Source organism: Stylophora pistillata, chromosome 4, assembly GCF_964205215.1.
Source record: "Stylophora pistillata chromosome 4, jaStyPist1.2, whole genome shotgun sequence".
NCBI classification, from domain to species: Eukaryota; Metazoa; Cnidaria; class Anthozoa; order Scleractinia; family Pocilloporidae; genus Stylophora; species Stylophora pistillata.
Window position 1 is genome coordinate 29,685,952 of NC_142522.1, and position 15,000 is coordinate 29,700,951.

General features: G+C 40.1%; 1 protein-coding gene across 9 annotated transcripts in view; it reads left to right on the forward strand.

The window, feature by feature from the left end:
• The first annotated feature begins 3,093 nt into the window (after nucleotides 1-3,093).
• Nucleotides 3,094-15,000, forward strand: part of LOC111321141 (TNF receptor-associated factor 2) — a 61,842-nt gene continuing 49,935 nt past the window's right edge. For 5 of the 9 annotated variants that reach the window (XM_088756238.1, XM_088756239.1, XM_088756240.1 and 2 more), the window contains exon 1: nucleotides 3,095-3,991. The gene's annotated coding sequence lies outside the window, so the exon portion shown is untranslated. Of the gene's footprint in view, nucleotides 3,992-12,027; nucleotides 12,243-15,000 lie in introns of all 9 variants that reach the window. The other 4 variants (XM_088756237.1, XM_088756246.1, XM_088756242.1 and 1 more) reach the window with 2 other exon arrangements.

A 15,000-nucleotide genomic window follows, 5' to 3' on the forward strand; every position in this document is an offset into this window, starting at 1 on the left:
AGGTAAGTTTGATCTCTACCATTTTCGTCTAGCCAAGAGACTTTGTGATCTCCGACGGAGTATTTCGCGGCGAAACGAGATTCGGCATCAGTTGGCATTAGCGTAAATGTAAAGGTAGCTGTCACCGAAAGTGAAACAACAGCAGTACGGAGTCATCATTCCTGCCCTCTTACTCACAGTTCGCCTGTTAACATTTAAGCTTTTCTGAACTTATTTCAAAACCTCTTCATAAGCTGGTCTTTGTTCTGCAACGAATCGCTTGTAGAAATTTATGACTGACAATATCTATTACTTCCGTGTTTCCAGAATCCAAGGGTCACCTTTCGGTTCACTCGGCTATCTACAAAAACATCCTGGAGGACATTGGTTCGAAAACAATTTTTTTTCAACTCTCTGTTTTCTACGCTTTGTAACGAAACTATTTTCGATGGCAGTCAGCTTTAACACTGGTCATTTAAGATATTCCATTTTCTACAACCCAAACGCTTTGACCTCGACATGCATTATCTACTAAAAATTTTTCTCCTGTCATTAAGACCCAAAAGTTTTCGATTTTGATCGGCGTGGAATTTGTTTGATGTGGCATTTCGGAATTTGATCAAGCTCAAACATACAGATGCAATCTAATCTAACAAATTCCATTTGTTACCAAAGCGAACAGAATATTCTTGAATTAGATTAACCTCTTATGCACCGATTGGAAACAAGAAAAAACAATCACCTATGACAACAGTCCCCCAGACTAAATTACCCTTGATACGCTTAACTTACACCTTACTTTAGGGCTAAAGTTGAACATTTTTATTTTTGTGCGATTTGAGCCTGAAAACGTTCTTAGTGTGTTCTTGAAATTGTTAGAAGTTTTATTGGTGCAGACCAGGTTCGACTAAAATCTGAGTTGTTCTTTAGTGTAAACCTCATTGTTAATGTTGAAAAATATCCCTGAGTATTTCAGTTAATGATCTTGTTAGACCTCAGTTTTACATTTCTTTTCCTTTCATTTATACTTCTCAGTGGCGGATCCAGACCTTGAGGAATGAGTGGGGAGGGGGGGGGGGGGAGGTGGGAGGAGAACGGTTTTGTTTGTGAGTATTTGTATTTGTATTTACGAATATTTATACAGGGTAGCCCAGTTTAGCAGATAGCTAGTTTGAATGGGGCCCTGTGAACACCCACCTATCCCACCCCAGGGGAGGACATCCACAAATCTCGTGGGTGGGAAATTAACGTCTCCTACCCCTAGCCCTGCAGGAGACGGGGCCAACGGTTTATTTGTCCTTATCTGAGAAGACTAGAATATCTATCCGTTTCTTGATATTATAGAAAGGTAGCAAATTCTCCTCAGTTATTTTGAGACCATGAGTATTGGTCCGGCCAAGGTTCGAACCCTCGACCTCCCACTCAACACAATCCGGCGCTCTAACCAATTGAGCTAACCGGGGGGCGGTGTACACCTGCTATAGTTTTTCTTCCCTCTGCTTTTCATTTTTTTAACCAAACTGATGATAGGGGGGAGGGTCCATTAGATCCGCCACTGCTTCTCATAAATAAGTGAACAAAATAAAGCCGAGTCTCAGCTTGGGTATGTTCTTCACAGTACGTTCTTAAATTTTGATTATCAAAGCGATCTCCGCAGCAATGAACACTACTTGAGCAGTAGTGAAAATAAGGCCTGAAAAAAATTCAGGCCTGTACAGGATTTGAGTCCATAACCTCTACGATACCAGTGTAGTGCTCTACCAACTGAGCTAACTGGGAGCTGATCACTAGGATGGTTCTTAATAAACCTGTGAAGTGATCGCTTACGTACGTAAGTAAGTAAAAACGATCATCTTACAGCAACATTTCATCGCGAGCATAGGTCCCAATTTTTTTAACCAATATTTAAACGAATAAGAGTATGCCAAAAATATGAATGCATAATACATTAGTTCGATCTAGTTATTGAAAACCACGAGCGCTGCAGATTTACGCCACCAAGGCCTTTTCACTCGACAGAAATCGTAAGTGCGGCAGTTCAGTGGAGCAAGCTATGTGAACACAAGTTGGCGAATTTTGTTAATGGCGATGATCTGTGCAGTTCTTTTAAAGTCCTGAGTCATGATATTATCACTTCAATTTCAACTCCATAATATCGACTGACTTTAGTTTGAGTTCTTTCCCTGTTCATATGGCTTGGGCAGATTACGTCCTCAAGAGCTGAGGATAAGAAACACCAGCACGCTAGTAATTTTTCAGGTCAGAGGGCGTACTCTATCCACTACGGTCGAAAGAAAGAGACAAAGGGGGTCAAATACCAAGTTTAAGATTATTCCCTTTGCTTGGGTGACTGAAGGATATTACAAAAATGAAACTATTCCAAGAAAATGTTTCCTTCTATGTGAATTCTAACCGCTTGTGCACCCGAATGAAACCCCATCAAAATTACACAGAACATGTAAAACATAAATAGTTACTTCCACTAAATTAGGCGCAATCTACAGAGCGATGCAGCAGAATTCTACACAATGAATTGATTATTGTTGATCCTGTTAAGAAGACAGAAATTGCATTCAAGTAGTCTCACTAAATTAAGTTCAGGTCGTCCGCGTCAAGACTTTTAACAGAATGCCCTTCTTGAATATTAGTTTACATCATTTTTAAGTCATAATCTCTCACGGGAATCTCCTGGATTCGAACTTGAAGTAGTTTCCTCGAGCTATGATCCTAAACGCTGCATTTCATCCCTAACCCCCTTCTAGAACTTCTAGTTTCTAATCGGCCCCCCCGTCTTTGTCACCTTTTCAGTCTAGATACCTTGGAGACGAATAACCTCCCCGCGTGATTGATGAAAGAGTTTTGAGAACATGTGTCAACACAGTTCCGGTTGTCTAGTCAGTAAAGCTCGCGAACAATTAACTTTTATTTTGTTTGAGTGACGTTTTGCACCCTCTAATATAAATATCCTTTTGTTGGAGTTTAATCCCACATGTCATAGTCTTGAAGCTCCTTGAATGGCCACTCATCTGGCTATCTCAACCACCCACTCTGAAATTTGACACTTTAATCAATTTCGACCAATCAGCTGTGGAGAAAACTGACCTATTGTCCTCGCTTTCCGGAGGCTTGATTAATTGCGATCAAATTCACAACACTGGAGTGAAGCTATTAATATTCTGTTGGCTTCGTTGCTTCAATATAAATGTATCTTTTCTCACTAAGGCTTCTTAAACGCCGCGTTTCACGTCTGAAGTCAATCCTCGACCATTTTGCTAGTTAACTGGGTAAAGATTCTGGCCTATGTATGAATATGGAGCTTGACTGCAACTCCAACGTGGCACAGTCGATGGAACTTAAACCGCCATCGATACAGTGCGCTGATTTCGAAGTACACATAAGATGCGAAGAAGAATGATTACTTCTATAAAACTTTGTGATGCATCGGGAGGCTGATTGAAATCAAGCCCACTTGCTTAAGAGGATATGACGTCTACTTTTCATTGTAAAACTGGGGAAAGGAAGATAATTTTATCGTGTCCATGAAGGAACAACTTCTGTTTCTTTCTGCCCGGCATGCAACCTACCTTTCACTCCGGAAAGGCTTTTTGTAGGACCAATCAACGCTTTTTTTTCGCTGCCTTTTGTTTCTTCTTTCGCACACTTTCTTATGCAGTCGCTGAAGATCTCAAGAGGGAATGTTCACTTTTGGAATAATGATATCATGACCTTCGTTCTCGTAGAAACTGCGAAGTAAAATTGATCTCCTCATCACTTCTGGTTTTAGATGTCTTTGGATAATTTTTCTCGCCAAAGGAAACGCACTTCTGTCTTGAACTCATATTTTCCGCAAGCATTGCTTAAAACGTTCACATTCAGTATTACGTAATTTCTAAAAATAGCACATTTTACGATGTTGTACCCAAGCTGCCTACCTCTTCTCCCACGTGGATTTGTAGCGTCGTCACTTTTCATCTTCAAGGAAAGGACATTGCAAGTTGAATCGAGTGAAGAGGTAAGGATAATACGCGAGACTTCAACGTGTTCTTTAGCAGTGACTATAAAAGAAGTTTGTGAGAATTTAGATGTTCACATTGCCTGGGTAGAGTCTAAAATGACGTGGCAAAACCTCCTCTTCAATACTGTAAATTGTGTAACACGTGTGCCACGCAGAAAGTGATGCGGCAAAAGTAAATTAGGAAAGACTAAGAAACTATTGGGTTTTTGAAGAGCATAAACGATAGGCCAAGCTCACCCATTGTCAATATTTATTTCTATGTAAAAGCACTAAGTAACAATTTTAAAGTTTCTATAACTCTTAGAATAACCTTTCTTTGCTAACAAGAACATATCGACAAAGCGTTGTAAAAGAAGTATGTATCTTAGATGTTTCTTTGACTAATTAACTTGTGTTTTGAGCTCCTTTTATATTTGGGCAAATCTCAACCAGTTCCATAGATTTCGGATCAGGGTTGTTGTTCTTCTTATCGTTCCCACATATGAATATAAGTGGAGAACTAAAACAACCCTTTAAAAATTTAGAAGAAATCATTGTAATTATTATTATTTACAGAGAGTTCAGTTACAGTTACTACAGCCGAGAAAATGAAAATGAGAAAATGATTTTGCACGTGGCAGTACTAAGTTTGTTCGCTTTTTTCAGTTTACTCTATATTAGTGCAAAACTTTTGTTCTAAACCTTTTGAGCTTGCTCAGAATGAAAAAGGCCCCTTTTAATTGATGTAAATACACTAGATCTTTGTTTCAAAGTTTGGCATTAAACTTGGAAGGATTCTTTACGTGCCCCCGGAGGACGAAGAGAGCATGAACTTTGTACGGAGTTAGGTAGCGAAATAATGAATGATGACAACAATACTCTATGGCTTTACTATCTTGCCACGTGCGACTATCTCCCAAAACATGTCATTTCCATGTAACTAATATTAGTAAGTTCAGAACATATTTGGATCGTGAATCTGCTGAGGCAATTATTCATGCTTTTGTGACCACTAACTTATACTACTGTAATGCGATTCTATATGGATTACCTAAAGTTCTCTTAAAGCACACCTTTAGTACTTAGGGAGGGATGGGTGCAGTAGAAAAGTACTGAGGGGGTTGGGGGAGGACTGTTATTACTCAGGGAGGGGTGGCAGGAGGTTGTAATTGTAAACACTACTGGTTAATGGAGCTTTTACTAGATCGTAATAATTATTTTAATCGGTTTTTCGACTGACTTCTCCTACATCAACATTTGCGCTGGGCCGCGGCGTTTCTTTAATTTTCTAGCCATGCGAAAGCGAAACTGCCACGTAATCACTGGACTTTAATTCTTTTTGAAAATATCGCGTTTACGATTCTCCACTGTTGAGTTACCAGTCTGGCATAGGTTATTATGCGTGTGCCTTTTGAGTCGACTTGTGCACCATCAGTTTTCCTTTGTGTAATTACCAGATTTATCTCTCTTTTTTTTTTTTTGTCATTGATGTTATCAGACGAGATCACAGAATTTCCGTTCCTTGGCCCTTGACTAGAGCCGCAAATATACAATTCACAAGCGCTATCGCAATTTTAACGTTTGTATATGAAATCAGTTTTGGTAAAATCCTACAAAGCAATATTCTCTCAGGCGTCTCGTTAACACAGACCTCGAAAACGCAGACCGCAGATCGCACACCTCGAAAACGCTCACCTCGAAAAACGTGTATACAGTGTGTCATTAGGAGCCGACCATTTAACTTTTGAGGGGGGCGGTGGGTGTTTTCTGGTCATCAGGAAATTTTTTTTCTAGCAATCTGCTGGGCAGGATATTTTTTTCCGTTCTGATTGCTCTTTTTTTCTGTTACATTTGGGCTGCATGCAAATTTTTTCTTCCAACAAGCGCTTGCAGGAAATTTGTTTTCAAAATCACCCACCCCCCCCCCCCCCATTAAGAGTTAAATGGTCGGCCCTTTACCAGATTTAACTCTCTTCCTTTTGTGTCATTGATGTTATCAGATGAGATCTCGGAATTTCCGTTCTGCGAAAGCGAAACTGTCACGTAAACACTGAACTTTAATTTATATTTAAAATACTGCGTTTACGATCCTCATCTGTTGAGTTATCCGTGTGTCTTTTGAGTCGACTTGTGTGTGCACTACAATTGCTTCACGTTTTTCTTTGTGTATACAGTATGTTATTACTGAATTTGTCTATCTTCCTTTTGTCAGTGATCTTATCAGACGAGATCACAGAATTTCGCACTACACCGAAATACGTAGTTAAACAATAGAGTGTTTCTTTCGAGGAACTATCGGCCGATAGTTGCGGTTAAAGTCAAGGGCCAAGGAACGGAAATTCTGTGATCTCGTCTGATAACATCAATGAAGAAAGATAGATAAATCTGCTAATTGCACAAAGGAAAACTGATGGTGCACAAGTCGACTCAAAAGGCACACGCATTATAACCTATGCTAGACTGGTAACTCAGCAGTAGAGGATCGTAAACGCGATATTTTCAAAAAGTCCAGTGTTTACGTGGCAGTTTCGCTTTCGCATGGCTAAAAAATGAAAGGAACGCCGCGGCCCAGCGCAAAATGTTGATGTAGGAGAAGTCAGTCGAAAAACCGATTAAAATAATTATTACGATCCAGCCAAAGCTCTATAACCAGTAGTGTTTACAATTACAACCACCTACCACCTCTCCCTGAGTAATAACACTCCTCCCCCAACCCTTCCTCAGTACTTGTCGACTTCACTCACCCCTCCCTGAGTACTAAAGGTGTGCCTCCCCCTTATAAAATGGTCCAAGAAATCGTCCAAAAAATCGTCCAAAAAATAGTCCAAAAAATCGTCCAAAAAATAGTCCAGTCCAGTCCATATTTTACCCTATGCCAGAAGATGGTCGCATGTACTTCCTTCTTCTTTTCATTGCTGAGTTTATCACAGGGAGCCCAGACAAGCGACGAGTCTGGTTGTTTATTTGAAATATAAAGGAATGTATGGGAGAATATTGAAGAGTCTTATTATAGTAAACTTCTATCATGAAATGTCCGAGTTAAAGCTCAAAATAACTGTAAACCTACCACACTTGCTGTGTATTGTTGTTTCTGTGGCTCTAAATGGCGAATTTGAACGATTTGGTGGGCCATTGCGTGGACTGTTGCTATACGTTATAAGAAGGAGACAAGGGTGGAAAGCTCATTTTCGACCGCTCCAGCGCGAAGCCGATTTTCACCCAGAAATAAGAATAGCCCGGCTTCCAAATCGAAAACCAGATAAACTGAAAGGTTGACGCTTCTTCTCGTTGCATTCAATCGAAGATCCATTCAAAATCCAAGGGCTAACCGCCAAAAAAATTTCGAGAAATGCAACTTTCGAAGCGATCAGCATCCGCGGCCCCGATTTCGTGTGCCAAGAAGCAACCGTCACGCTGTTTGCCCCACGCTGATTGGATGATGCTAAACAATGATCGATTACTAATGCCTCATGTGGGAGGGGAGTCAGGGGCATATTCGCGCCAGGCTAGTCAGTAGATGAAACGCTGGCGCGAATATGCCCCTGACTCCCCTCCCACATGAGGCATTTGTAATCGGGAATTTTTTAGCATCATCCAATCAGCATGGGGCAAACAGCGTGAAGGTTGCTCCTTGACACACGAAATCGGGGCCGCGGATGCTGATCGTTTCGAAAGTTGCATTTCTCGAAATTTTCTTGGCGGTTAGCGCTTGGATTTTGAATGGATCTTCGATTGAATGCGACGAGAAGAAGCGTCAACCTTTCAGTTTATCTGGTTTTTGATTTGAAAGCCGGGCTATTCTTATTTCCGGGTGAAAATCGGCTTCGCGCTAGAGCGGTCGAAAATGAGCTTTCCACCCTTGTCTCATTCTCATAACGTATGGTAACAGTCCACGCAATGGCCCACCAAATGCTCAAATTCGTCATCTAGAGCCACAGAAACGACAATACACAGCAAGTGAGGTAGGTTTACATTTATTTTGAGCTTTAACTCAGACATTTCATGATACAAGTTTACGATAATAAGACTTTTCAATATTCTCCCATACATTCCTTTATATTTCGAATAAACAACCAGACTCGTCGCTTGTCTGGGCTCCCTGTGAGTTTATGCGGTTGGCTTTCATCCGACGGAGTAGCCGATTTCAACAAAGGCTGCGATTGCTTACAATCAGAAGTAGCAAGAGAAGAACAGAGGCGTGCTACTTTCAGTTACGGAGGGCATTTCGTAAAAAGAAAATCGCTTGGGTTCTTGAAAGGCCACAGTTCAGGTTCGAGCATATGGTTTTAAGCCATCACGAAAATAACATCTGGCGAGAACATAGTGCATCATTTGATGGAAGCTTTATTATTTATTTATTTATTTTTTTATTTAAAGATTTGTACAAGCAGTACCAGAGCAAAAAAATTAGAAGTAAGTCCCCTACTAGGTTTAAGCTCCATAGCTTCTTGGATCATAAAAAGAAAAATTAATCGGTCTACGACTATCCATGTTGTTTTGAATGCCGCAGAAGCCTCACGGGAGAATAAAAATACCACGCGTGTTGTATTTCCGATTTCACAGCCCTGTCAAATGAATAACCGCGAACGACTCCTGATTGGCCGAAATTAATTACCAGCTCGCTTAAGCGACCTGGTTTATTTTAGTGGCTTGAATTTAAGGGGAATTCCACTGAAGTTTGCCGACTCGCTTAACTTTTAAGCGAGTTAGACATGGGTCGCACTTGGCAAAGTTTTGTATGAATGTGGTCACTTTGGTGTAAAAATCTGTCATCGGGGCACATTGCCTAATGCTACTCTAACTTTTCCAGTTCGCAAAAACTTTGAAAGCCGGCCAAAACATCAAAGACGCCGTAGTGCTTGGGTGGGGCAGGTAGATTTCGGAAAACTCGGGCTAAATAATAGCTATCACAGCGGTAACTGTCATCGCTTGTCAGTAAACAGCAAACGACTCGACTGGTCGCGGAACTGACCAGGCATATGGCGCTCGAAGTAATCTTCGTTGACGTCGATTTCTCGCTCTCATCATAGCGGCAGTCAAAACAGTTAAACAGGCGTTAACCCATCTTTCATAGATCATACGAAAGACGAAAAAGGGCTCGTGATTTAAATGAATAAGAAGAATAATCATCACCGTGATCGTTATTAACAATGCTTCAACGGGACGCATTTTTTTTAACGTTTGTTTTCCTTTTTCAGCTCACCGCTTTCTCTCCATAGCACGTCGATAAACGTGTGTCTGGTTTATCCATCACTAACATTTTTTCACCTAGTGCGACCCTGATAGTTGAAACCAAAAGTTTACTTTCCGGTTGCGGTTTCAAATTTTCTGTGGTTTTTTTTGCCGGCAAAGTTGAAAACTTTGCCCAAGTGGGTAGTTTGGAAAATATGGAATGCCGGAATTCCGTGCCAGAATACCCGGAATTCCCGGAATGACCAAAAAATAATAAATTGAAAAAAAGTTACCTAATAATTAAAAATAATAAGTGCGAATAAATAATTAAAAAATAATTAATTAAAAAAGTAAAAATAAAGTGAAAATAAAAATTAAAAAGAAAAAAAAGAAAATCAGTTCTCTATAAGTAAAACCAAAAAAATGCAAAATTTTCTCTCAATAAAATGCAGAGACCACATGACGTAAAAAATAGCTACCAATGGCACTGTTCACGGAGATACACACACTAGAACTACATGTAGCTTACAGCGAACAATATACAAACTGATGCCGAAGGTTGCTTCAAGGTAAATAAACCAGAAGTGTGATTTATTATTGACAGACCTCAAGCACTGTGGGTTCTAAGTGGAAAAGGGGATGTAAATACGATAAGTACTTGGCGAGCAAACCCAAAGTGCGGCCGCACTTAAAATCTGTCAGCACAAGCATTTTCTAATGCCACCCAATTTTTGCGGTTTTCAAAAATTTTAAAAATTTCAGAAATCATGAAAGACGCTGGTGTGCTTGGGTGGGACTGGCCGATTTGGCCAAAATTTTTTGAAACAAAGAGAACTGCGCCCGGTGCGGTCAAAGTTGTCATTTTGTGGGTGCGTGTGACGTATAGGTTAGAGCGGATAAAACCAGAAAGAGCGGGAAATTTCTCCATTACGCGCTGGCGTGTTCCTTGTCTACATGAGATTATGGATAGAGGAGAACTGTTCTTTCCCTCCAGCAATTTATCAGGACATTACAGCCTTAGTCATCCACAACAGCAAGATGTCTGAGGCACCGAACCGTGCCGGCAAGTTATCATTTACGGGTTTATGTCGAATTAATTTGATGGCCTGCTCCCAGTTGGCTTGTTAGCTCAATTGGTAGAGCGCTGCACTAGTATCGCAGAGGTCAGTGGTTCGAATCCCGTACAGGCCTGAAATTTTTTTCAGGTCTGATTTTCACTATTGCTCAAATAGTGCTTTACTGCGAAGGATCGTGCACATATACGTGTCTACCATTGTTTGCAAAAAAACCTCAGACCATGTCGTGTCCATCAACTTCATCTGGAGTATAAATCATCTAGCGCCAGTAATTTTTAAGGGCAACGCCTCTAAAAGTTATCTCTAAAACTGCTAAAAGTGCTTTTTTTTTTTGTTCGGTAAAAATGAAGTATTTTCAGGATTTAATCCAGTTCGCACAAAAAGAAGGTGATGACATTTTAATGTTCGAAGCATTTAACAAAACGAATCATTAAAAATTTTCAAGAAATCGGACTGCTGGGTTCAAATAAAATATTTTTCATAGTTTACAGATCTGTGTCACCTGGAAACCAATGTGGCAGTTTTTAAAATGTTACGAAACAATAAATCATCTTCTCTTGCCCGGAACTATACGTAAAATATAGCTCCTCCTCCCTATAGATTGCGATAAAAGTAATTTATTGACTGCAATGATTGAGATTAGAGTTTTTGATAGATTCAGACATAAAGGTTTTTTTTTTTTGTTAATTTAACTTCAGACATAAAGTTTATTTCTTTTTAGTGGCTTATTAGATGGTATCCACGAACGTGAACTTATCGCCTGTCGTGATAATGTTATTAATTCATTGTATGTCTTGGTCAAATCCCGGATGTCAAATCCACACGAACGCGTCTTAAACATTTCATGAACCTACCAGATATTTCTGATCTACTTGACTTCGAGTTCTTTCTGTAACGTGCATGAATGGGCTTCACGTCAGTATCAAAGGCACTGTAGAGTGATAATTAGTTAATTGAGACATTACTCAAGAGGTAACCACATGGGGGGGGGGGGGGGGCTTGTAATCAAAAAATTGATTTGATGAGAAAAAAAGGAGTATCGTAGCAAGCCTTCGATCTTCCTTTTCTTATCGGACTAGGGAATTGAATTAGGGGAAAGCGACCTTTTTCCATTGGAATTATTTCATTTGCCACAAACTGTTAACAACAAAAAAAGCTGCTCTTGTCTGGAAAGGAAAGAAATCACGTTCTGTTTTGTGTGATAGCGACACACTGATTTCACTTTTTGTTATTGTTCTGTCTGGAATTATCTTTTAAGCTAATCGTTTGTGTATTAAAGGTGTGCCGAAGAGATAAGAGACTCGGGGAGACTACAATTACTGCCTCTGAATATGAAACTTTGTTCCCGTAGTTTTAACAATCGATAATTGTTGTTTTAGGGCACAGCATTAGCATATATTGATGGATTAAATCTTTTCCGATGAGTACTCTTGTATCCATTTGCTTTTCATTTGTGATAGCTTCTAACAATAAGTGCTGTGCAAGCTATTTCCAAACATTTCCAAACTATTGTGCGAGCTGTCGTGCAAGACGTATTCACTAAGCAGCGGGCTTAACAGACACATCAGGAAGAGCTAAGATAAATATGAAGGCTTGAGGAGTTATTTGCGAATTACAGGAGTCGCATAGACCCGCCAACACCTTTTTAAGTGTATGTGGACGGGCCTCACCTGAATGAGATAACTGAGCTTTCCAGAAAGACTCTCCCCTAGCGGCCTAAACATATCTTTTCAGCATAATTTTTTTAATCATCAACAATTACGGTAGAAATACTTCTAATTAGGGTTTCCATTACCTTTTTTCCAGCTCTTTCTCTGGACTACTGGATTCTGCGTGGTTTACAAATTGAAATATATTAAGAAAAAATTGATAAACAGTGCCTATACACTTCGGAATCGCTAGGAGTACCACCAATAAAGACAATGGACCACGTGGTGGGTCAAATTTAGCATTCAAGCGAAACCACAACCATAAAAAAGTAACTGGAAAAAAAACTTACCATCTCCAGAGAAAACCGAGGAGTAAGTCCTTTTTTGCCCTTTTTCTTGTGTAGAAGTATCCATCAGTACAAGGTTTATATTCAAAGGTATATATATTCAAGGTATATATAAAAAGGTGTCGAGTAACTGACGATCTCTCAATTTTAACTGGAGACGGCTGGTAGCTGCTTTGATAGCTCCCAATGTGTGGTTAATAATTATTTAAGGTAGAGTATTAATTTGTAACAGTTCGGAGATTTTTAAAATTGAAACTATTAAACTAATTGCAAATATTGCATTTGTTGAATATTCTGCAATGGTTCCGGCTGGAAAAGCGTCCCAGCTTAATGGTCCTTGCGCCCTAGACATCCTACAGGTGTGTAAATGTGTGGAGGCGAATTTAAAACGGGGAGTAACCATGTGATGGACTAGCATCCCATTCAGGGGGTAGGGAGTGTACAAATATTTCGTCTCTTAGGCTGTATGGGCTACTGGCCTGACGCAGACTGTTTTTTTAATTCTAATACGTGCATCTCCATGAACAGTTCCGGTAAGTGTTTTTTTTTTTTTTTTTTTCGGACCCTCAGAGACCCTCAGAGATAAATTTCGCATTAAATTATTTGATTAAGTTGTAAATTTACCATTAATTTTTAATCATCAATATTCTTATTTATTTATTTATTTACTTTTAATTTTTTTTAAATTTATTATTTTTCGGTCATTCCGGGAATTCCGGGTATTCCGGATATTCCGACACGGAATTCCGGCATTCTATATTTTCCAAACTACCACCCAAGTGCGACCCATACCTTAGAAAAACAACCGTTTTCACGGGATTTCCGCTTGTCACTCGCTAAGCGACCTGAAAAATCGCTCGTGAAAACACGGCCCTAACTCGAAAACCGGATGTATCTTCTGTGGCTGCGAAGAAAAAGATTCTAGGAAGAAAACCAAGGTGGCGTGCCCTCCAACTGCACAATTTCGCCAAGTGTTGCCGCGCCGTCAATAATTTCTCTTCGCCACGCGGCAGATGAAGGAAGAGTTAAGGCCGCGAGAGACTATCATTTGGAAATGCACTTTCAAGAAGAAAATGAAACTTCATAAGGAAATATTATGGGGTTCTTTCAAGGGGTCCAAATAGAGTGGTTTCTTTTCGCTTTCTGTGGTCTAGTGAACTGCTTGCTTGTATTTGAAAATTAATAATCACAAATCAGGCTTGACAAATGATTGCTGAAAAGCTATATTTGTGAAAGCTTACAACACAGACTGATTTCCATAACTTGGTATGATTTTATTCAAAGTTACAGCCCCTTCGTTCTCTACTATAATCTAAGTTTCAAAAGCAACAACAAACACTACACACAGGCACCTTATCCTGTTTTATTTTCAGTTCTCGCACCTATGGCTTGAAATGTCCCGTCGTGCAAGAAAGCCCTGTGCTATTTATGTTTCAGTGTTAAGGACTACTAATCCATGAACTATACAAGAAACGTGCTTCAAATATGGCTCTGCTTACCAATTAGAAATACAGTGAGCCTCATCGATTACAATCAGACGTAACCTCTCTTTAAAGAGGCATGGACCGCCATCGTTTCGTTGTTCGTCCCAAATAAACTCCACTGTAATTCCCACAGGTTTAAGAAATCGAACTTGACCTTCCAAAAGTGAAACCAGAGGAGAAATGACAAGAACGACTAACTTCGCATTTAACAAAGGCCTCCTATCTTGTCACCGCGTCAAAAACAATCGGCGCTGACTGAAAATTCAGCGACTTCCCGACCTCGTTGGTGAGAATGAGCCATTCCATTTAATATCCGCACCCTCCCCTCATTGAAGGCCTGGGATTTCTTAGGGGGAGGGGGTTCGATGCTATATTTTTCTGAAGGGGGTTGAACCATAGTTCCGCGAGGGGTCGCCCTGAAGTACCCTTTACAAGTTCTCACGAGTAGTTTCTGAAGGGGGTTCAATTGGTTTGCTTGATAGCTACATAGAATTCTGAAGGGGATAATTTCAGGGCAATTCTGAAGGGGGTTAAAAAATTTCTTTTCTGGAGGGGTGTTACAGGAAAGCCTTCAATGAGGGGGGGGGGTGCGGATTTTAAATAGAATGGCCCAATCACGAAGACATGCTGGCCGCAGACCAGCTTCTCTAGAGCTTCTCGTTGTAAATCTTTCAAACCTTCAATCTTAATCGTCTGTAAATCTTGATCGCATACCCCACTCACCAATTTATCATCTTCACCATTTTGAAAACTTTGTCTCACAAGATAATTCATGCGGCCTTGCAAAAATCTGCAGGCGAAATTCTGATTGGCAAAAGAAACCTCACGCGTCCAGCCGTCTCTTCGGGAAGGAGCGCGGGCTCCGGTTCCCGAACAGCGGCTGGTTGTACAAATAGAATAGGTTTGATCTGCTCATTGTGGGAATTTGGAAGAAAAATTTTATCAATTCGAATAGAGAGCATTTCACCATTTCAATCAACGACCAATGGCTAAAAGAGCCGCAAATTTTGGGAAGCGAGTAAGTTCGAAACCCTGGTCCGAAAAACGATACCTTGAGTTTAATAGGGTGACCTTAATCATTTCCGTCGGCGACGGGATGATCGAACGATAGAATGGCAGCGGATTGAAATGAGAAATAGTAATGTATAATTAACTGGAACAAGTGAAAGAAGCGTTATTACCGTTACTATGATTATGTGTTACCATTTAATTATTAGTTGAGTGTCAATTATTCACGATATTCTCAAATCATCGTCCGCTTGTGGAGCAAGGTACCCATGAGATTTTGTGGTATGCGAC